Raw genomic sequence first — 22,589 nt, 5'->3', positions numbered from 1 at the left:
ACGACAGGATTTTGGCTTTAAAAAAGTCAAACATTTGCATGAAGTATTTGGGCTTCAAAAAAGTTTAAAATTTTCACGACAGGATTTCGGCTTTAAAAAAGTCGAACATTTTCATGAAGTATTTCAGCTTCAAAAAAGTTGAAAATTTTCATGAAAAGATTTCGGCTTCAAAAAAGTTGAAAATTTTCACGACAGGATTTCGGCTTTAAAAAAGTCGAACATTTTCATGAAGTATTTCAGCTTCAAAAAAGTTGAAAATTTTCATGAAAAGATTTCGGCTTCAAAAAAGTTGAAAATTTTCATGAAAAGATTTCGGCTTCAAAAAAGTTGAAAATTTTCATGAAAAGATTTCGACTTCAAAAAAGTTGAAAATTTTCACGACAGGATTTTGGCTTTAAAAAAGTCGAACATTTTCATGAAGTATTTTGGCTTCAAAAAAGTTGAAAATTTTCACGACAGGATTTCGGCTTTAAAAAAGTTGAACATTTTCATGAAGTATTTCAGCTTCAAAAAAGTTGAAAATTTTCATGAAAAGATTTCGGCTTCAAAAAAGTTGAAAATTTTCATGAAGAGATTTCGGCTTCAAAAAAGTTGAAAATTTTCACGACAGGATTTCGGCTTTAAAAAAGTCGAACATTTTCATGAAGTATTTCAGCTTCAAAAAAGTTGAAAATTTTCATGAAAAGATTTCGGCTTCAAAAAATTTGAAAATTTTCATGAAAAGATTTCGGCTTCAAAAAATTTGAAAATTTTCATGAAAAGATTTCGACTTCAAAAAAGTTGAAAATTTTCACGACAGGATTTCGGCTTTAAAAAAGTCGAACATTTTCATGAAGTATTTCGGATTCAAAAAAGTTGAAAATTTTCACGACAGGATTTCGGCGTTAAAAAAGTTGAAAATTTTCATGAAAAGATTTCGGCTTCAAAAAAGTTGAAAATTTTCACGACCGGATTTCGGCTTTAAAAAAGTCGAACGTTTTCATGAAGTATTTGGGCTTCAAAAAAGTTGAAAATTTTCATGAAGTATTTCGGATTCAAAAAAGTTGAAAATTTTCATGAAAAGATTTTGGCTTCAAAAAAGTTGAAAATTTTCATGAAAAGATTTCGGCTTCAAAAAAGTTGAAAATTTTCACGACAGGATTTCGGCTTTAAAAAAGTCGAACATTTTCATGAAGTATTTCGGATTCAAAAAAGTTGAAAATTTTCACGACAGGATTTCGGCGTTAAAAAAGTTGAAAATTTTCATGAAAAGATTTCGGCTTCAAAAAAGTTGAAAATTTTCATGAAAAGATTTCGGCTTCAAAAAAGTTGAAAATTTTCATGAAAAGATTTCGACTTCAAAAAAGTTGAAAATTTTCACGACAGGATTTTGGCTTTAAAAAAGTCAAACATTTGCATGAAGTATTTGGGCTTCAAAAAAGTTTAAAATTTTCACGACAGGATTTCGGCTTTAAAAAAGTCGAACATTTTCATGAAGTATTTCAGCTTCAAAAAAGTTGAAAATTTTCATGAAAAGATTTCGGCTTCAAAAAAGTTGAAAATTTTCACGACAGGATTTCGGCTTTAAAAAAGTCGAACATTTTCATGAAGTATTTCAGCTTCAAAAAAGTTGAAAATTTTCATGAAAAGATTTCGGCTTCAAAAAAGTTGAAAATTTTCATGAAAAGATTTCGGCTTCAAAAAAGTTGAAAATTTTCACGACAGGATTTCGGCTTTAAAAAAGTTGAAGATTTTCATGAAGTATTTCAGCTTCAAAAAAGTTGAAAATTTTAATGAAAAGATTTCGGCTACAAAAAAGTTGAAAATTTTCATGAAAAGATTTCGGCTTCAAAAAAGTTGAAAATTTTCACGACAGGATTTCGGCTTTAAAAAAGTCGAACGTTTTCATGAAGTATTTCGGCTTCAAAAAAGTCGAACATTTTCATGAAAAGATTTCGGCTTCAAAAAATTTGAAAATTTTCATGAAAAGATTTCGGCTTCAAAAAATTTGAAAATTTTCATGAAAAGATTTCGGCTTCAAAAAATTTGAAAATTTTCATGAAAAGATTTCGGCTTCAAAAAATTTGAAAATTTTCATGAAAAGATTTCGACTTCAAAAAAGTTGAAAATTTTCACGACAGGATTTCGGCTTTAAAAAAGTCGAACATTTTCATGAAGTATTTCGGATTCAAAAAAGTTGAAAATTTTCACGACAGGATTTCGGCGTTAAAAAAGTTGAAAATTTTCATGAAAAGATTTCGGCTTCAAAAAAGTTGAAAATTTTCATGAAAAGATTTCGGCTTCAAAAAAGTTGAAAATTTTCATGAAAAGATTTCGACTTCAAAAAAGTTGAAAATTTTCACGACAGGATTTTGGCTTTAAAAAAGTCGAACATTTTCATGAAGTATTTCGGCTTCAAAAAAATTGAAAATTTTCATGAAAAGATTTCGGCTTCAAAAAAGTTGAACATTTTCACGACAGGATTTCGGCTTCAAAAAAGTTGAAAATTTTCATGAAAAGATTTCGGCTTCAAAAAAGTTGAAAATTTTCTAGAAAAGATTTCCACTTCAAAAAAGTTGAAAATTTTCACGACAGGATTTCGGCTTTAAAAAAGTCGAACATTTTCATGAAGTATTTGGGCTTCAAAAAAGTTGAAAATTTTCACGACAGGATTTCGGCTTTAAAAAAGTCGAACATTTTCATGAAGTATTTCAGCTTCAAAAAAGTTGAAAATTTTCATGAAAAGATTTCGGCTTCAAAAAAGTTGAAAATTTTCATGAAAAGATTTCGGCTTCAAAAAAGTTGAAAATTTTCATGAAAAGATTTCGGCTTCAAAAAAGTTGAAAATTTTCACGACAGGATTTCGGCTTTAAAAAAGTTGAAGATTTTCATGAAGTATTTCAGCTTCAAAAAAGTTGAAAATTTTAATGAAAAGATTTCGGCTACAAAAAAGTTGAAAATTTTCATGAAAAGATTTCGGCTTCAAAAAAGTTGAAAATTTTCACGACAGGATTTCGGCTTTAAAAAAGTCGAACGTTTTCATGAAGTATTTCGGCTTCAAAAAAGTCGAACATTTTCATGAAGTATTTGGGCTTCAAAAAAGTTGAAAATTTTCACGACAGGATTTCGTCTTTAAAAAAGTCGAACATTTTCATGAAGTATTTCAGCTTCAAAAAAGTTGAAAATTTTCATGAAAAGATTTCGGCTTCAAAAAAGTTGAAAATTTTCACGAAAAGATTTCGGCTTCAAAAAAGTTGAAAATTTTCACGACCGGATTTCGGCTTTAAAAAAGTCGAACGTTTTCATGAAGTATTTCGGATTCAAAAAAGTTGAAAATTTTCATGAAAAGATTTTGGCTTCAAAAAAGTTGAAAATTTTCATGAAAAGATTTCGGCTTCAAAAAAGTTGAAAATTTTCACGAAAAGATTTCGGCTTCAAAAAAGTTGAAAATTTTCACGACAGGATTTCGGCTTCAAAAAAGTTGAAAATTTTCATGAAAAGATTTCGGCTTCAAAAAAGTTGAAAATTTTCATGAAAAGATTTCGGTTACAAAAAAGTTGAAAATTTTCACGACAGGATTTCGGCTTTAAAAAAGTCGAACATTTTCATGAAGTATTTCAGCTTCAAAAAAGTTGAAAATTTTCATGAAAAGATTTCGGCTTCAAAAAAGTTGAAAATTTTCACGAAAAGATTTCGGCTACAAAAAAGTTGAAAATTATCATGAAAAGATTTCGGCTTTAAAAAAGTCGAACATTTTCATGAAGTATTTCGGATTCAAAAAAGTTGAAAATTTTCACGACAGGATTTCGGCGTTAAAAAAGTTGAAAATTTTCATGAAAAGATTTCGGCTTCAAAAAAGTTGAAAATTTTCATGAAAAGATTTCGGCTTCAAAAAAGTTGAAAATTTTCATGAAAAGATTTCGACTTCAAAAAAGTTGAAAATTTTCACGACAGGATTTTGGCTTTAAAAAAGTCAAACATTTGCATGAAGTATTTGGGCTTCAAAAAAGTTTAAAATTTTCACGACAGGATTTCGGCTTTAAAAAAGTCGAACATTTTCATGAAGTATTTCAGCTTCAAAAAAGTTGAAAATTTTCATGAAAAGATTTCGGCTTCAAAAAAGTTGAAAATTTTCACGACAGGATTTCGGCTTTAAAAAAGTCGAACATTTTCATGAAGTATTTCAGCTTCAAAAAAGTTGAAAATTTTCATGAAAAGATTTCGGCTTCAAAAAAGTTGAAAATTTTCATGAAAAGATTTCGGCTTCAAAAAAGTTGAAAATTTTCATGAAAAGATTTCGACTTCAAAAAAGTTGAAAATTTTCACGACAGGATTTTGGCTTTAAAAAAGTCGAACATTTTCATGAAGTATTTTGGCTTCAAAAAAGTTGAAAATTTTCACGACAGGATTTCGGCTTTAAAAAAGTTGAACATTTTCATGAAGTATTTCAGCTTCAAAAAAGTTGAAAATTTTCATGAAAAGATTTCGGCTTCAAAAAAGTTGAAAATTTTCATGAAGAGATTTCGGCTTCAAAAAAGTTGAAAATTTTCACGACAGGATTTCGGCTTTAAAAAAGTCGAACATTTTCATGAAGTATTTCAGCTTCAAAAAAGTTGAAAATTTTCATGAAAAGATTTCGGCTTCAAAAAATTTGAAAATTTTCATGAAAAGATTTCGGCTTCAAAAAATTTGAAAATTTTCATGAAAAGATTTCGACTTCAAAAAAGTTGAAAATTTTCACGACAGGATTTCGGCTTTAAAAAAGTCGAACATTTTCATGAAGTATTTCGGATTCAAAAAAGTTGAAAATTTTCACGACAGGATTTCGGCGTTAAAAAAGTTGAAAATTTTCATGAAAAGATTTCGGCTTCAAAAAAGTTGAAAATTTTCACGACCGGATTTCGGCTTTAAAAAAGTCGAACGTTTTCATGAAGTATTTGGGCTTCAAAAAAGTTGAAAATTTTCATGAAGTATTTCGGATTCAAAAAAGTTGAAAATTTTCATGAAAAGATTTTGGCTTCAAAAAAGTTGAAAATTTTCATGAAAAGATTTCGGCTTCAAAAAAGTTGAAAATTTTCACGACAGGATTTCGGCTTTAAAAAAGTCGAACATTTTCATGAAGTATTTCAGATTCAAAAAAGTTGAAAATTTTCACGACAGGATTTCGGCGTTAAAAAAGTTGAAAATTTTCATGAAAAGATTTCGGCTTCAAAAAAGTTGAAAATTTTCATGAAAAGATTTCGGCTTCAAAAAAGTTGAAAATTTTCATGAAAAGATTTCGACTTCAAAAAAGTTGAAAATTTTCACGACAGGATTTTGGCTTTAAAAAAGTCAAACATTTGCATGAAGTATTTGGGCTTCAAAAAAGTTTAAAATTTTCACGACAGGATTTCGGCTTTAAAAAAGTCGAACATTTTCATGAAGTATTTCAGCTTCAAAAAAGTTGAAAATTTTCATGAAAAGATTTCGGCTTCAAAAAAGTTGAAAATTTTCACGACAGGATTTCGGCTTTAAAAAAGTCGAACATTTTCATGAAGTATTTCAGCTTCAAAAAAGTTGAAAATTTTCATGAAAAGATTTCGGCTTCAAAAAAGTTGAAAATTTTCATGAAAAGATTTCGGCTTCAAAAAAGTTGAAAATTTTCATGAAAAGATTTCGACTTCAAAAAAGTTGAAAATTTTCACGACAGGATTTTGGCTTTAAAAAAGTCGAACATTTTCATGAAGTATTTTGGCTTCAAAAAAGTTGAAAATTTTCACGACAGGATTTCGGCTTTAAAAAAGTTGAACATTTTCATGAAGTATTTCAGCTTCAAAAAAGTTGAAAATTTTCATGAAAAGATTTCGGCTTCAAAAAAGTTGAAAATTTTCATGAAGAGATTTCGGCTTCAAAAAAGTTGAAAATTTTCACGACAGGATTTCGGCTTTAAAAAAGTCAAACATTTGCATGAAGTATTTCAGCTTCAAAAAAGTTGAAAATTTTCATGAAAAGATTTCGGCTTCAAAAAAGTTGAAAATTTTCATGAAAAGATTTCGGCTTCAAAAAAGTTGAAAATTTTCATGAAAAGATTTCGACTTCAAAAAAGTTGAAAATTTTCACGACAGGATTTTGGCTTTAAAAAAGTCGAACATTTTCATGAAGTATTTCGGCTTCAAAAAAATTGAAAATTTTCATGAAAAGATTTCGGCTTCAAAAAAGTTGAACATTTTCACGACAGGATTTCGGCTTCAAAAAAGTTGAAAATTTTCATGAAAAGATTTCGGCTTCAAAAAAGTTGAAAATTTTCTAGAAAAGATTTCCACTTCAAAAAAGTTGAAAATTTTCACGACAGGATTTCGGCTTTAAAAAAGTCGAACATTTTCATGAAGTATTTGGGCTTCAAAAAAGTTGAAAATTTTCACGACAGGATTTCGGCTTTAAAAAAGTCGAACATTTTCATGTAGTATTTCAGCTCCAAAAAAGTTGAAAATTTTCATGAAAAGATTTCGGCTTCAAAAAAGTTGAAAATTTTCATGAAAAGATTTCGGCTTCAAAAAAGTTGAAAATTTTCATGAAAAGATTTCGGCTTCAAAAAAGTTGAAAATTTTCACGACAGGATTTCGGCTTTAAAAAAGTTGAAGATTTTCATGAAGTATTTCAGCTTCAAAAAAGTTGAAAATTTTAATGAAAAGATTTCGGCTACAAAAAAGTTGAAAATTTTCATGAAAAGATTTCGGCTTCAAAAAAGTTGAAAATTTTCACGACAGGATTTCGGCTTTAAAAAAGTCGAACGTTTTCATGAAGTATTTCGGCTTCAAAAAAGTCGAACATTTTCATGAAGTATTTGGGCTTCAAAAAAGTTGAAAATTTTCACGACAGGATTTCGTCTTTAAAAAAGTCGAACATTTTCATGAAGTATTTCAGCTTCAAAAAAGTTGAAAATTTTCATGAAAAGATTTCGGCTTCAAAAAAGTTGAAAATTTTCACGAAAAGATTTCGGCTTCAAAAAAGTTGAAAATTTTCACGACCGGATTTCGGCTTTAAAAAAGTCGAACGTTTTCATGAAGTATTTCGGATTCAAAAAAGTTGAAAATTTTCATGAAAAGATTTTGGCTTCAAAAAAGTTGAAAATTTTCATGAAAAGATTTCGGCTTCAAAAAAGTTGAAAATTTTCACGAAAAGATTTCGGCTTCAAAAAAGTTGAAAATTTTCACGACAGGATTTCGGCTTCAAAAAAGTTGAAAATTTTCATGAAAAGATTTCGGCTTCAAAAAAGTTGAAAATTTTCATGAAAAGATTTCGGTTACAAAAAAGTTGAAAATTTTCACGACAGGATTTCGGCTTTAAAAAAGTCGAACATTTTCATGAAGTATTTCAGCTTCAAAAAAGTTGAAAATTTTCATGAAAAGATTTCGGCTTCAAAAAAGTTGAAAATTTTCACGAAAAGATTTCGGCTACAAAAAAGTTGAAAATTATCATGAAAAGATTTCGGCTTTAAAAAAGTCGAACATTTTCATGAAGTATTTCGGATTCAAAAAAGTTGAAAATTTTCACGACAGGATTTCGGCGTTAAAAAAGTTGAAAATTTTCATGAAAAGATTTCGGCTTCAAAAAAGTTGAAAATTTTCATGAAAAGATTTCGGCTTCAAAAAAGTTGAAAATTTTCATGAAAAGATTTCGACTTCAAAAAAGTTGAAAATTTTCACGACAGGATTTTGGCTTTAAAAAAGTCAAACATTTGCATGAAGTATTTGGGCTTCAAAAAAGTTTAAAATTTTCACGACAGGATTTCGGCTTTAAAAAAGTCGAACATTTTCATGAAGTATTTCAGCTTCAAAAAAGTTGAAAATTTTCATGAAAAGATTTCGGCTTCAAAAAAGTTGAAAATTTTCACGACAGGATTTCGGCTTTAAAAAAGTCGAACACTTTCATGAAGTATTTCAGCTTCAAAAAAGTTGAAAATTTTCATGAAAAGATTTCGGCTTCAAAAAAGTTGAAAATTTTCATGAAAAGATTTCGGCTTCAAAAAAGTTGAAAATTTTCATGAAAAGATTTCGACTTCAAAAAAGTTGAAAATTTTCACGACAGGATTTTGGCTTTAAAAAAGTCGAACATTTTCATGAAGTATTTTGGCTTCAAAAAAGTTGAAAATTTTCACGACAGGATTTCGGCTTTAAAAAAGTTGAACATTTTCATGAAGTATTTCAGCTTCAAAAAAGTTGAAAATTTTCATGAAAAGATTTCGGCTTCAAAAAAGTTGAAAATTTTCATGAAGAGATTTCGGCTTCAAAAAAGTTGAAAATTTTCACGACAGGATTTCGGCTTTAAAAAAGTCGAACATTTTCATGAAGTATTTCAGCTTCAAAAAAGTTGAAAATTTTCATGAAAAGATTTCGGCTTCAAAAAATTTGAAAATTTTCATGAAAAGATTTCGGCTTCAAAAAATTTGAAAATTTTCATGAAAAGATTTCGACTTCAAAAAAGTTGAAAATTTTCACGACAGGATTTCGGCTTTAAAAAAGTCGAACATTTTCATGAAGTATTTCGGATTCAAAAAAGTTGAAAATTTTCACGACAGGATTTCGGCGTTAAAAAAGTTGAAAATTTTCATGAAAAGATTTCGGCTTCAAAAAAGTTGAAAATTTTCACGACCGGATTTCGGCTTTAAAAAAGTCGAACGTTTTCATGAAGTATTTGGGCTTCAAAAAAGTTGAAAATTTTCATGAAGTATTTCGGATTCAAAAAAGTTGAAAATTTTCATGAAAAGATTTTGGCTTCAAAAAAGTTGAAAATTTTCATGAAAAGATTTCGGCTTCAAAAAAGTTGAAAATTTTCACGACAGGATTTCGGCTTTAAAAAAGTCGAACATTTTCATGAAGTATTTCAGATTCAAAAAAGTTGAAAATTTTCACGACAGGATTTCGGCGTTAAAAAAGTTGAAAATTTTCATGAAAAGATTTCGGCTTCAAAAAAGTTGAAAATTTTCATGAAAAGATTTCGGCTTCAAAAAAGTTGAAAATTTTCATGAAAAGATTTCGACTTCAAAAAAGTTGAAAATTTTCACGACAGGATTTTGGCTTTAAAAAAGTCAAACATTTGCATGAAGTATTTGGGCTTCAAAAAAGTTTAAAATTTTCACGACAGGATTTCGGCTTTAAAAAAGTCGAACATTTTCATGAAGTATTTCAGCTTCAAAAAAGTTGAAAATTTTCATGAAAAGATTTCGGCTTCAAAAAAGTTGAAAATTTTCACGACAGGATTTCGGCTTTAAAAAAGTCGAACATTTTCATGAAGTATTTCAGCTTCAAAAAAGTTGAAAATTTTCATGAAAAGATTTCGGCTTCAAAAAAGTTGAAAATTTTCATGAAAAGATTTCGGCTTCAAAAAAGTTGAAAATTTTCATGAAAAGATTTCGACTTCAAAAAAGTTGAAAATTTTCACGACAGGATTTTGGCTTTAAAAAAGTCGAACATTTTCATGAAGTATTTTGGCTTCAAAAAAGTTGAAAATTTTCACGACAGGATTTCGGCTTTAAAAAAGTCGAACATTTTCATGAAGTATTTCAGCTTCAAAAAAGTTGAAAATTTTCATGAAAAGATTTCGGCTTCAAAAAAGTTGAAAATTTTCATGAAGAGATTTCGGCTTCAAAAAAGTTGAAAATTTTCACGACAGGATTTCGGCTTTAAAAAAGTCGAACATTTTCATGAAGTATTTCAGCTTCAAAAAAGTTGAAAATTTTCATGAAAAGATTTCGGCTTCAAAAAATTTGAAAATTTTCATGAAAAGATTTCGGCTTCAAAAAATTTGAAAATTTTCATGAAAAGATTTCGACTTCAAAAAAGTTGAAAATTTTCACGACAGGATTTCGGCTTTAAAAAAGTCGAACATTTTCATGAAGTATTTCGGATTCAAAAAAGTTGAAAATTTTCACGACAGGATTTCGGCGTTAAAAAAGTTGAAAATTTTCATGAAAAGATTTCGGCTTCAAAAAAGTTGAAAATTTTCATGAAAAGATTTCGGCTTCAAAAAAGTTGAAAATTTTCATGAAAAGATTTCGACTTCAAAAAAGTTGAAAATTTTCACGACAGGATTTTGGCTTTAAAAAAGTCGAACATTTTCATGAAGTATTTCGGCTTCAAAAAAGTTGAAAATTTTCATGAAAAGATTTCGGCTTCAAAAAAGTTGAACATTTTCACGACAGGATTTCGGCTTCAAAAAAGTTGAAAATTTTCATGAAAAGATTTCGGCTTCAAAAAAGTTGAAAATTTTCTAGAAAAGATTTCCACTTCAAAAAAGTTGAAAATTTTCACGACAGGATTTCGGCTTTAAAAAAGTCGAACATTTTCATGAAGTATTTGGGCTTCAAAAAAGTTGAAAATTTTCACGACAGGATTTCGGCTTTAAAAAAGTCGAACATTTTCATGAAGTATTTCAGCTTCAAAAAAGTTGAAAATTTTCATGAAAAGATTTCGGCTTCAAAAAAGTTGAAAATTTTCATGAAAAGATTTCGGCTTCAAAAAAGTTGAAAATTTTCATGAAAAGATTTCGACTTCAAAAAAGTTGAAAATTTTCACGACAGGATTTTGGCTTTAAAAAAGTCGAACATTTTCATGAAGTATTTGGGCTTCAAAAAAGTTGAATATTTTCACGACAGGATTTCGGCTTTAAAAAAGTCGAACATTTTCATGAAGTATTTCAGCTTCAAAAAAGTTTAAAATTTTCATGAAAAGATTTCGGCTTCAAAAAAGTTGAAAATTTTCATGAAAATATTCCGGCTTCAAAAAAGTTGAAAATTTTCAGGACAGGATTTCGGCTTTAAAAAAGTCGAACATTTTCATGAAGTATTTGGGCTTCCAAAAGTTGAAAATTTTCATGAAAAGATTTCGGCTTCAAAAAAGTTGAAAATTTTCACGACAGGATTTCGGCTTTAAAAAAGTCGAACATTTTCATGAAGTATTTCAGCTTCAAAAAAGTTGAACATTTTCATGAAGTATTTCAGCTTCAAAAAAGTTGAAAATTTTCATGAAAAGATTTCGGCTTCAAAAAAGTTGAAAATTTTCATGAAAAGATTTCGGCTTCAAAAAAGTTGAAAATTTTCACGACAGGATTTCGGCTTTAAAAAAGTCGAACATTTTCATGAAGTATTTCGGATTCAAAAAAGTTGAAAATTTTCACGACAGGATTTCGGCGTTAAAAAAGTTGAAAATTTTCATGAAAAGATTTCGGCTTCAAAAAAGTTGAAAATTTTCATGAAAAGATTTCGGCTTCAAAAAAGTTGAAAATTTTCATGAAAAGATTTCGACTTCAAAAAAGTTGAAAATTTTCACGACAGGATTTTGGCTTTAAAAAAGTCAAACATTTTCATGAAGTATTTGGGCTTCAAAAAAGTTGAAAATTTTCACGACAGGATTTCGGCTTTAAAAAAGTCGAACATTTTCATGAAGTATTTCAGCTTCAAAAAAGTTGAAAATTTTCATGAAAAGATTTCGGCTTCAAAAAAGTTGAAAATTTTCACGACAGGATTTCGGCTTTAAAAAAGTCGAACATTTTCATGAAGTATTTCAGCTTCAAAAAAGTTGAAAATTTTCATGAAAAGATTTCGGCTTCAAAAAAGTTGAAAATTTTCATGAAAAGATTTCGGCTTCAAAAAAGTTGAAAATTTTCATGAAAAGATTTCGACTTCAAAAAAGTTGAAAATTTTCACTACAGGATTTTGGCTTTAAAAAAGTCGAACATTTTCATGAAGTATTTGGGCTTCAAAAAAGTTGAACATTTTCACGACAGGATTTCGGCTTTAAAAAAGTTGAACATTTTCATGAAGTATTTCAGCTTCAAAAAAGTTGAAAATTTTCTTGAAAAGATTTCGGCTTCAAAAAAGTTGAAAATTTTCATGAAGAGATTTCGGCTTCAAAAAAGTTGAAAATTTTCACGACAGGATTTCGGCTTTAAAAAAGTCGAACATTTTCATGAAGTATTTCAGCTTCAAAAAAGTTGAAAATTTTCATGAAAAGATTTCGGCTTCAAAAAAGTTGAAAATTTTCATGAAACGATTTCGGCTTCAAAAAAGTTGAAAATTTTCATGAAAAGATTTCGACTTCAAAAAAGTTGAAAATTTTCACGACAGGATTTTGGCTTTAAAAAAGTCGAACATTTTCATGAAGTATTTGGGCTTCAAAAAAGTTGAAAATTTTCACGACAAGATTTCGGCTTCAAAAAAGTCGAAAATTTTCATGAAAAGATTTCGGCTTCAAAAAAGTTGAAAATTTTCACGAAAAGATTTCGGCTTCAAAAAAGTTGAAAATTTTCACGACAGGATTTCGGCTTTAAAAAAGTCGAACATTTTCATGAAGTATTTCGGATTCAAAAAAGTTGAAAATTTTCACGACAGGATTTCGGCGTTAAAAAAGTTGAAAATTTTCATGAAAAGATTTCGGCTTCAAAAAAGTTGAAAATTTTCATGAAAAGATTTCGGCTTTAAAAAAGTCGAACATTTTCATGAAGTATTTGGGCTCCAAAAAAGTTGAAAATTTTCACGACAGGATTTCGGCTTTAAAAAAGTCGAACATTTTCATGAAGTATTTCAGCTTCAAAAAAGTTGAAAATTTTCATGAAAAGATTTCGGCTTCAAAAAAGTTGAAAATTTTCACGAAAAGATTTCGGCTACAAAAAAGTTGAAAATTATCATGAAAAGATTTCGGCTTCAAAAAAGTTGAAAATTTTCACGACCGGATTTCGGCTTTAAAAAAGTCGAACGTTTTCATGAAGTATTTGGGCTTCAAAAAAGTCGAACATTTTCATGAAGTATTTCGGATTCAAAAAAGTTGAAAATTTTCATGAAAAGATTTCGGCTTCAAAAAAGTTGAAAATTTTCATGAAAAGATTTCGGCTTCAAAAAAGTTGAACATTTTCACGACAGGATTTCGGCTTCAAAAAAGTTGAAAATTTTCATGAAAAGATTTCGGCTTCAAAAAAGTTGAAAATTTTCTAGAAAAGATTTCCACTTCAAAAAAGTTGAAAATTTTCACGACAGGATTTCGGCTTTAAAAAAGTCGAACATTTTCATGAAGTATTTGGGCTTCAAAAAAGTTGAAAATTTTCACGACAGGATTTCGGCTTTAAAAAAGTCGAACATTTTCATGAAGTATTTCAGCTTCAAAAAAGTTGAAAATTTTCATGAAAAGATTTCGGCTTCAAAAAAGTTGAAAATTTTCATGAAAAGATTTCGGCTTCAAAAAAGTTGAAAATTTTCATGAAAAGATTTCGACTTCAAAAAAGTTGAAAATTTTCACGACAGGATTTTGGCTTTAAAAAAGTCGAACATTTTCATGAAGTATTTGGGCTTCAAAAAAGTTGAATATTTTCACGACAGGATTTCGGCTTTAAAAAAGTCGAACATTTTCATGAAGTATTTCAGCTTCAAAAAAGTTTAAAATTTTCATGAAAAGATTTCGGCTTCAAAAAAGTTGAAAATTTTCATGAAAATATTCCGGCTTCAAAAAAGTTGAAAATTTTCAGGACAGGATTTCGGCTTTAAAAAAGTCGAACATTTTCATGAAGTATTTGGGCTTCCAAAAGTTGAAAATTTTCATGAAAAGATTTCGGCTTCAAAAAAGTTGAAAATTTTCACGACAGGATTTCGGCTTTAAAAAAGTCGAACATTTTCATGAAGTATTTCAGCTTCAAAAAAGTTGAACATTTTCATGAAGTATTTCAGCTTCAAAAAAGTTGAAAATTTTCATGAAAAGATTTCGGCTTCAAAAAAGTTGAAAATTTTCATGAAAAGATTTCGGCTTCAAAAAAGTTGAAAATTTTCACGACAGGATTTCGGCTTTAAAAAAGTCGAACATTTTCATGAAGTATTTCGGATTCAAAAAAGTTGAAAATTTTCACGACAGGATTTCGGCGTTAAAAAAGTTGAAAATTTTCATGAAAAGATTTCGGCTTCAAAAAAGTTGAAAATTTTCATGAAAAGATTTCGGCTTCAAAAAAGTTGAAAATTTTCATGAAAAGATTTCGACTTCAAAAAAGTTGAAAATTTTCACGACAGGATTTTGGCTTTAAAAAAGTCAAACATTTTCATGAAGTATTTGGGCTTCAAAAAAGTTGAAAATTTTCACGACAGGATTTCGGCTTTAAAAAAGTCGAACATTTTCATGAAGTATTTCAGCTTCAAAAAAGTTGAAAATTTTCATGAAAAGATTTCGGCTTCAAAAAAGTTGAAAATTTTCACGACAGGATTTCGGCTTTAAAAAAGTCGAACATTTTCATGAAGTATTTCAGCTTCAAAAAAGTTGAAAATTTTCATGAAAAGATTTCGGCTTCAAAAAAGTTGAAAATTTTCATGAAAAGATTTCGGCTTCAAAAAAGTTGAAAATTTTCATGAAAAGATTTCGACTTCAAAAAAGTTGAAAATTTTCACTACAGGATTTTGGCTTTAAAAAAGTCGAACATTTTCATGAAGTATTTGGGCTTCAAAAAAGTTGAACATTTTCACGACAGGATTTCGGCTTTAAAAAAGTTGAACATTTTCATGAAGTATTTCAGCTTCAAAAAAGTTGAAAATTTTCTTGAAAAGATTTCGGCTTCAAAAAAGTTGAAAATTTTCATGAAGAGATTTCGGCTTCAAAAAAGTTGAAAATTTTCACGACAGGATTTCGGCTTTAAAAAAGTCGAACATTTTCATGAAGTATTTCAGCTTCAAAAAAGTTGAAAATTTTCATGAAAAGATTTCGGCTTCAAAAAAGTTGAAAATTTTCATGAAACGATTTCGGCTTCAAAAAAGTTGAAAATTTTCATGAAAAGATTTCGACTTCAAAAAAGTTGAAAATTTTCACGACAGGATTTTGGCTTTAAAAAAGTCGAACATTTTCATGAAGTATTTGGGCTTCAAAAAAGTTGAAAATTTTCACGACAAGATTTCGGCTTCAAAAAAGTCGAAAATTTTCATGAAAAGATTTCGGCTTCAAAAAAGTTGAAAATTTTCACGAAAAGATTTCGGCTTCAAAAAAGTTGAAAATTTTCACGACAGGATTTCGGCTTTAAAAAAGTCGAACATTTTCATGAAGTATTTCGGATTCAAAAAAGTTGAAAATTTTCACGACAGGATTTCGGCGTTAAAAAAGTTGAAAATTTTCATGAAAAGATTTCGGCTTCAAAAAAGTTGAAAATTTTCATGAAAAGATTTCGGCTTTAAAAAAGTCGAACATTTTCATGAAGTATTTGGGCTCCAAAAAAGTTGAAAATTTTCACGACAGGATTTCGGCTTTAAAAAAGTCGAACATTTTCATGAAGTATTTCAGCTTCAAAAAAGTTGAAAATTTTCATGAAAAGATTTCGGCTTCAAAAAAGTTGAAAATTTTCACGAAAAGATTTCGGCTACAAAAAAGTTGAAAATTATCATGAAAAGATTTCGGCTTCAAAAAAGTTGAAAATTTTCACGACCGGATTTCGGCTTTAAAAAAGTCGAACGTTTTCATGAAGTATTTGGGCTTCAAAAAAGTCGAACATTTTCATGAAGTATTTCGGATTCAAAAAAGTTGAAAATTTTCATGAAAAGATTTTGGCTTCAAAAAAGTTGAAAATTTTCATGAAAAGATTTCGGCTTCAAAAAAGTTGAAAATTTTCACGACAGGATTTCGGCTTTAAAAAAGTCGAACATTTTCATGAAGTATTTCGGATTCAAAAAAGTTGAAAATTTTCACGACAGGATTTCGGCGTTAAAAAAGTTGAAAATTTTCATGAAAAGATTTCGGCTTCAAAAAAGTTGAAAATTTTCATGAAAAGATTTCGGCTTCAAAAAAGTTGAAAATTTTCATGAAAAGATTTCGACTTCAAAAAAGTTGAAAATTTTCACGACAGGATTTTGGCTTTAAAAAAGTCAAACATTTTCATGAAGTATTTGGGCTTCAAAAAAGTTGAAAATTTTCACGACAGGATTTCGGCTTTAAAAAAGTCGAACATTTTCATGAAGTATTTCAGCTTCAAAAAAGTTGAAAATTTTCATGAAAAGATTTCGGCTTCAAAAAAGTTGAAAATTTTCACGACAGGATTTCGGCTTTAAAAAAGTCGAACATTTTCATGAAGTATTTCAGCTTCAAAAAAGTTGAAAATTTTCATGAAAAGATTTCGGCTTCAAAAAAGTTGAAAATTTTCATGAAAAGATTTCGGCTTCAAAAAAGTTGAAAATTTTCATGAAAAGATTTCGACTTCAAAAAAGTTGAAAATTTTCACTAAAGGATTTTGGCTTTAAAAAAGTCGAACATTTTCATGAAGTATTTGGGCTTCAAAAAAGTTGAACATTTTCACGACAGGATTTCGGCTTTAAAAAAGTTGAACATTTTCATGAAGTATTTCAGCTTCAAAAAAGTTGAAAATTTTCTTGAAAAGATTTCGGCTTCAAAAAAGTTGAAAATTTTCATGAAGAGATTTCGGCTTCAAAAAAGTTGAAAATTTTCACGACAGGATTTCGGCTTTAAAAAAGTCGAACATTTTCATGAAGTATTTCAGCTTCAAAAAAGTTGAAAATTTTCATGAAAAGATTTCGGCTTCAAAAAAGTTGAAAATTTTCATGAAACGATTTCGGCTTCAAAAAAGTTGAAAATTTTCATGAAAAGATTTCGACTTCAAAAAAGTTGAAAATTTTCACGACAGGATTTTGGCTTTAAAAAAGTCGAACATTTTCATGAAGTATTTGGGCTTCAAAAAAGTTGAAAATTTTCACGACAAGATTTCGGCTTCAAAAAAGTCGAAAATTTTCATGAAAAGATTTCGGCTTCAAAAAAGTTGAAAATTTTCACGAAAAGATTTCGGCTTCAAAAAAGTTGAAAATTTTCACGACAGGATTTCGGCTTTAAAAAAGTCGAACATTTTCATGAAGTATTTCGGATTCAAAAAAGTTGAAAATTTTCACGACAGGATTTCGGCATTAAAAAAGTTGAAAATTTTCATGAAAAGATTTCGGCTTCAAAAAAGTTGAAAATTTTCACGAAAAGATTTCGGCTACAAAAAAGTTGAAAATTATCATGAAAAGATTTCGGCTTCAAAAAAGTTGAAAATTTTCACGACCGGATTTCGGCTTTAAAAAAGTCGAACGTTTTCATGAAGTATTTGGGCTTCAAAAAAGTCGAACATTTTCATGAAGTATTTCGGATTCAAAAAAGTTGAAAATTTTCATGAAAAGATTTTGGCTTCAAAAAAGTTGAAAATTTTCATGAAAAGATTTCGGCTTCAAAAAAGTTGAAAATTTTCACGACAGGATTTCGGCTTTAAAAAAGTCGAACATTTTCATGAAGTATTTCGGATTCAAAAAAGTTGAAAATTTTCACGACAGGATTTCGGCGTTAAAAAAGTTGAAAATTTTCATGAAAAGATTTCGGCTTCAAAAAAGTTGAAAATTTTCATGAAAAGATTTCGGCTTCAAAAAAGTTGAAAATTTTCATGAAAAGATTTCGACTTCAAAAAAGTTGAAAATTTTCACGACAGGATTTTGGCTTTAAAAAAGTCAAACATTTTCATGAAGTATTTGGGCTTCAAAAAAGTTGAAAATTTTCACGACAGGATTTCGGCTTTAAAAAAGTCGAACATTTTCATGAAGTATTTCAGCTTCAAAAAAGTTGAAAATTTTCATGAAAAGATTTCGGCTTCAAAAAAGTTGAAAATTTTCACGACAGGATTTTAGCTTTAAAAAAGTCGAACATTTTCATGAAGTATTTCAGCTTCAAAAAAGTTGAAAATTTTCATGAAAAGATTTCGGCTTCAAAAAAGTTGAAAATTTTCATGAAAAGATTTCGGCTTCAAAAAAGTTGAAAATTTTCATGAAAAGATTTCGACTTCAAAAAAGTTGAAAATTTTCACTACAGGATTTTGGCTTTAAAAAAGTCGAACATTTTCATGAAGTATTTGGGCTTCAAAAAAGTTGAACATTTTCACGACAGGATTTCGGCTTTAAAAAAGTTGAACATTTTCATGAAGTATTTCAGCTTCAAAAAAGTTGAAAATTTTCATGAAGAGATTTCGGCTTCAAAAAAGTTGAAAATTTTCACGACAGGATTTCGGCTTTAAAAAAGTCGAACATTTTCATGAAGTATTTCAGCTTCAAAAAAGTTGAAAATTTTCATGAAAAGATTTCGGCTTCAAAAAAGTTGAAAATTTTCATGAAACGATTTCGGCTTCAAAAAAGTTGAAAATTTTCATGAAAAGATTTCGACTTCAAAAAAGTTGAAAATTTTCACGACAGGATTTTGGCTTTAAAAAAGTCGAACATTTTCATGAAGTATTTGGGCTTCAAAAAAGTTGAAAATTTTCACGACAAGATTTCGGCTTCAAAAAAGTCGAAAATTTTCATGAAAAGATTTCGGCTTCAAAAAAGTTGAAAATTTTCAAGAAAAGATTTCGGCTTCAAAAAAGTTGAAAATTTTCACGACAGGATTTCGGCTTTAAAAAAGTCGAACATTTTCATGAAGTATTTCGGATTCAAAAAAGTTGAAAATTTTCACGACAGGATTTCGGCGTTAAAAAAGTTGAAAATTTTCATGAAAAGATTTCGGCTTCAAAAAAGTTGAAAATTTTCATGAAAAGATTTCGGCTTCAAAAAAGTTGAAAATTTTCATGAAAAGATTTCGACTTCAAAAAAGTTGAAAATTTTCACGACAGGATTTTGGCTTTAAAAAAGTCGAACATTTTCATGAAGTATTTCGGATTCAAAAAAGTTGAAAATTTTCACGACAGGATTTCGGCGTTAAAAAAGTTGAAAATTTTCATGAAAAGATTTCGGCTTCAAAAAAGTTGAAAATTTTCATGAAAAGATTTCGGCTTCAAAAAAGTTGAAAATTTTCATGAAAAGATTTCGACTTCAAAAAAGTTGAAAATTTTCACGACAGGATTTTGGCTTTAAAAAAGTCAAACATTTTCATGAAGTATTTGGGCTTCAAAAAAGTTGAAAATTTTCACGACAGGATTTCGGCTTTAAAAAAGTCGAACATTTTCATGAAGTATTTCAGCTTCAAAAAAGTTGAAAATTTTCATGAAAAGATTTCGGCTTCAAAAAAGTTGAAAATTTTCACGACAGGATTTCGGCTTTAAAAAAGTCGAACATTTTCATGAAGTATTTCAGCTTCAAAAAAGTTGAAAATTTTCATGAAAAGATTTCGGCTTCAAAAAAGTTGAAAATTTTCATGAAAAGATTTCGGCTTCAAAAAAGTTGAAAATTTTCATGAAAAGATTTCGACTTCAAAAAAGTTGAAAATTTTCACTACAGGATTTTGGCTTTAAAAAAGTCGAACATTTTCATGAAGTATTTGGGCTTCAAAAAAGTTGAACATTTTCACGACAGGATTTCGGCTTTAAAAAAGTTGAACATTTTCATGAAGTATTTCAGCTTCAAAAAAGTTGAAAATTTTCTTGAAAAGATTTCGGCTTCAAAAAAGTTGAAAATTTTCATGAAGAGATTTCGGCTTCAAAAAAGTTGAAAATTTTCACGACAGGATTTCGGCTTTAAAAAAGTCGAACATTTTCATGAAGTATTTCAGCTTCAAAAAAGTTGAAAATTTTCATGAAAAGATTTCGGCTTCAAAAAAGTTGAAAATTTTCATGAAAAGATTTCGGCTTCAAAAAAGCTGAAAATTTTCACGACAGGATTTCGGCTTTAAAAAAGTCGAACATTTTCATGAAGTATTTCAGCTTCAAAAAAGTTGAACATTTTCATGAAGTATTTCAGCTTCAAAAAAGTTGAAAATTTTCATGAAAAGATTTCGGCTTCAAAAAAGTTGAAAATTTTCATGAAAAGATTTCGGCTTCAAAAAAGTTGAAAATTTTCATGAAAAGATTTCGACTTCAAAAAAGTTGAAAATTTTCACGACAGGATTTTGGCTTTAAAAAAGTCGAACATTTTCATGAAGTATTTGGGCTTCAAAAAAGTTGAAAATTTTCACGACAAGATTTCGGCTTCAAAAAAGTTGAAAATTTTCATGAAAAGATTTCGGCTTCAAAAAAGTTGAAAACTTTCACGAAAAGATTTCGGCTTCAAAAAAGTTGAAAATTTTCACGACAGGATTTCGGCTTTAAAAAAGTTGAACATTTTCATGAAGTATTTCGGCTTCAAAAAAGTTGAAAATTTTCATGAAAAGATTTCGGCTTCAAAAAAGTTGAAAATTTTCACGAAAAGATTTCGGCTTCAAAAAAGTTGAAAATTTTCACGACCGGATTTTGTCTTTAAAAAAGTCGAACGTTTTCATGAAGTATTTCGGATTCAAAAAAGTCGAACATTTTCATGAAGAATTTCGGCTTCAAAAAAGTTGAAAATTTTCATGAAAAGATTTCGACTTCAAAAAAGTTGAAAATTTTCACGACAGGATTTTGGCTTTAAAAAAGTCGAACATTTTCATGAAGTATTTGGGCTTCCAAAAAGTTGAAAATTTTCATGAAAAGATTTCGGCTTCAAAAAAGCTGAAAATTTTCACGACAGGATTTCGGCTTTAAAAAAGTCGAACATTTTCATGAAGTATTTCAGCTTCAAAAAAGTTGAACATTTTCATGAAGTATTTCAGCTTCAAAAAAGTTGAAAATTTTCATGAAAAGATTTCGGCTTCAAAAAAGTTGAAAATTTTCATGAAAAGATTTCGGCTTCAAAAAAGTTGAAAATTTTCATGAAAAGATTTCGACTTCAAAAAAGTTGAAAATTTTCACGACAGGATTTTGGCTTTAAAAAAGTCGAACATTTTCATGAAGTATTTGGGCTTCAAAAAAGTTGAAAATTTTCACGACAAGATTTCGGCTTCAAAAAAGTTGAAAATTTTCATGAAAAGATTTCGGCTTCAAAAAAGTTGAAAATTTTCACGAAAAGATTTCGGCTTCAAAAAAGTTGAAAATTTTCACGACAGGATTTCGGCTTTAAAAAAGTTGAACATTTTCATGAAGTATTTCGGCTTCAAAAAAGTTGAAAATTTTCATGAAAAGATTTCGGCTTCAAAAAAGTTGAAAATTTTCACGAAAAGATTTCAGCTTCAAAAAAGTTGAAAATTTTCACGACCGGATTTTGTCTTTAAAAAAGTCGAACGTTTTCATGAAGTATTTCGGATTCAAAAAAGTCGAACATTTTCATGAAGTATTTCGGCTTCAAAAAAGTTGAAAATTTTCATGAAAAGATTTCGACTTCAAAAAAGTTGAAAATTTTCACGACAGGATTTTGGCTTTAAAAAAGTCGAACATTTTCATGAAGTATTTGGGCTTCAAAAAAGTTGAAAATTTTCACGACAAGATTTCGGCGTTAAAAAAGTCGAACATTTTCATGAAGTATTTCAGCTTCAAAAAAGTTGAAAATTTTCATGAAAAGATTTCGGCTTCAAAAAAGTTGAAAATTTTCACGACAGGATTTTAGCTTTAAAAAAGTCGAACATTTTCATGAAGTATTTCAGCTTCAAAAAAGTTGAAAATTTTCATGAAAAGATTTCGGCTTCAAAAAAGTTGAAAATTTTCATGAAAAGATTTCGGCTTCAAAAAAGTTGAAAATTTTCATGAAAAGATTTCGACTTCAAAAAAGTTGAAAATTTTCACTACAGGATTTTGGCTTTAAAAAAGTCGAACATTTTCATGAAGTATTTGGGCTTCAAAAAAGTTGAACATTTTCACGACAGGATTTCGGCTTTAAAAAAGTTGAACATTTTCATGAAGTATTTCAGCTTCAAAAAAGTTGAAAATTTTCATGAAGAGATTTCGGCTTCAAAAAAGTTGAAAATTTTCACGACAGGATTTCGGCTTTAAAAAAGTCGAACATTTTCATGAAGTATTTCAGCTTCAAAAAAGTTGAAAATTTTCATGAAAAGATTTCGGCTTCAAAAAAGTTGAAAATTTTCATGAAACGATTTCGGCTTCAAAAAAGTTGAAAATTTTCATGAAAAGATTTCGACTTCAAAAAAGTTGAAAATTTTCACGACAGGATTTTGGCTTTAAAAAAGTCGAACATTTTCATGAAGTATTTGGGCTTCAAAAAAGTTGAAAATTTTCACGACAAGATTTCGGCTTCAAAAAAGTCGAAAATTTTCATGAAAAGATTTCGGCTTCAAAAAAGTTGAAAATTTTCAAGAAAAGATTTCGGCTTCAAAAAAGTTGAAAATTTTCACGACAGGATTTCGGCTTTAAAAAAGTCGAACATTTTCATGAAGTATTTCGGATTCAAAAAAGTTGAAAATTTTCACGACAGGATTTCGGCGTTAAAAAAGTTGAAAATTTTCATGAAAAGATTTCGGCTTCAAAAAAGTTGAAAATTTTCATGAAAAGATTTCGGCTTCAAAAAAGTTGAAAATTTTCATGAAAAGATTTCGACTTCAAAAAAGTTGAAAATTTTCACGACAGGATTTTGGCTTTAAAAAAGTCGAACATTTTCATGAAGTATTTCGGATTCAAAAAAGTTGAAAATTTTCACGACAGGTTTTCGGCGTTAAAAAAGTTGAAAATTTTCATGAAAAGATTTCGGCTTCAAAAAAGTTGAAAATTTTCATGAAAAGATTTCGGCTTCAAAAAAGTTGAAAATTTTCATGAAAAGATTTCGACTTCAAAAAAGTTGAAAATTTTCACGACAGGATTTTGGCTTTAAAAAAGTCAAACATTTTCATGAAGTATTTGGGCTTCAAAAAAGT

This window comes from Labrus mixtus, chromosome 21, assembly GCF_963584025.1.
Source record: "Labrus mixtus chromosome 21, fLabMix1.1, whole genome shotgun sequence".
NCBI classification, from domain to species: Eukaryota; Metazoa; Chordata; class Actinopteri; order Labriformes; family Labridae; genus Labrus; species Labrus mixtus.
Note: the sequence above shows the minus strand (reverse complement) of the source record.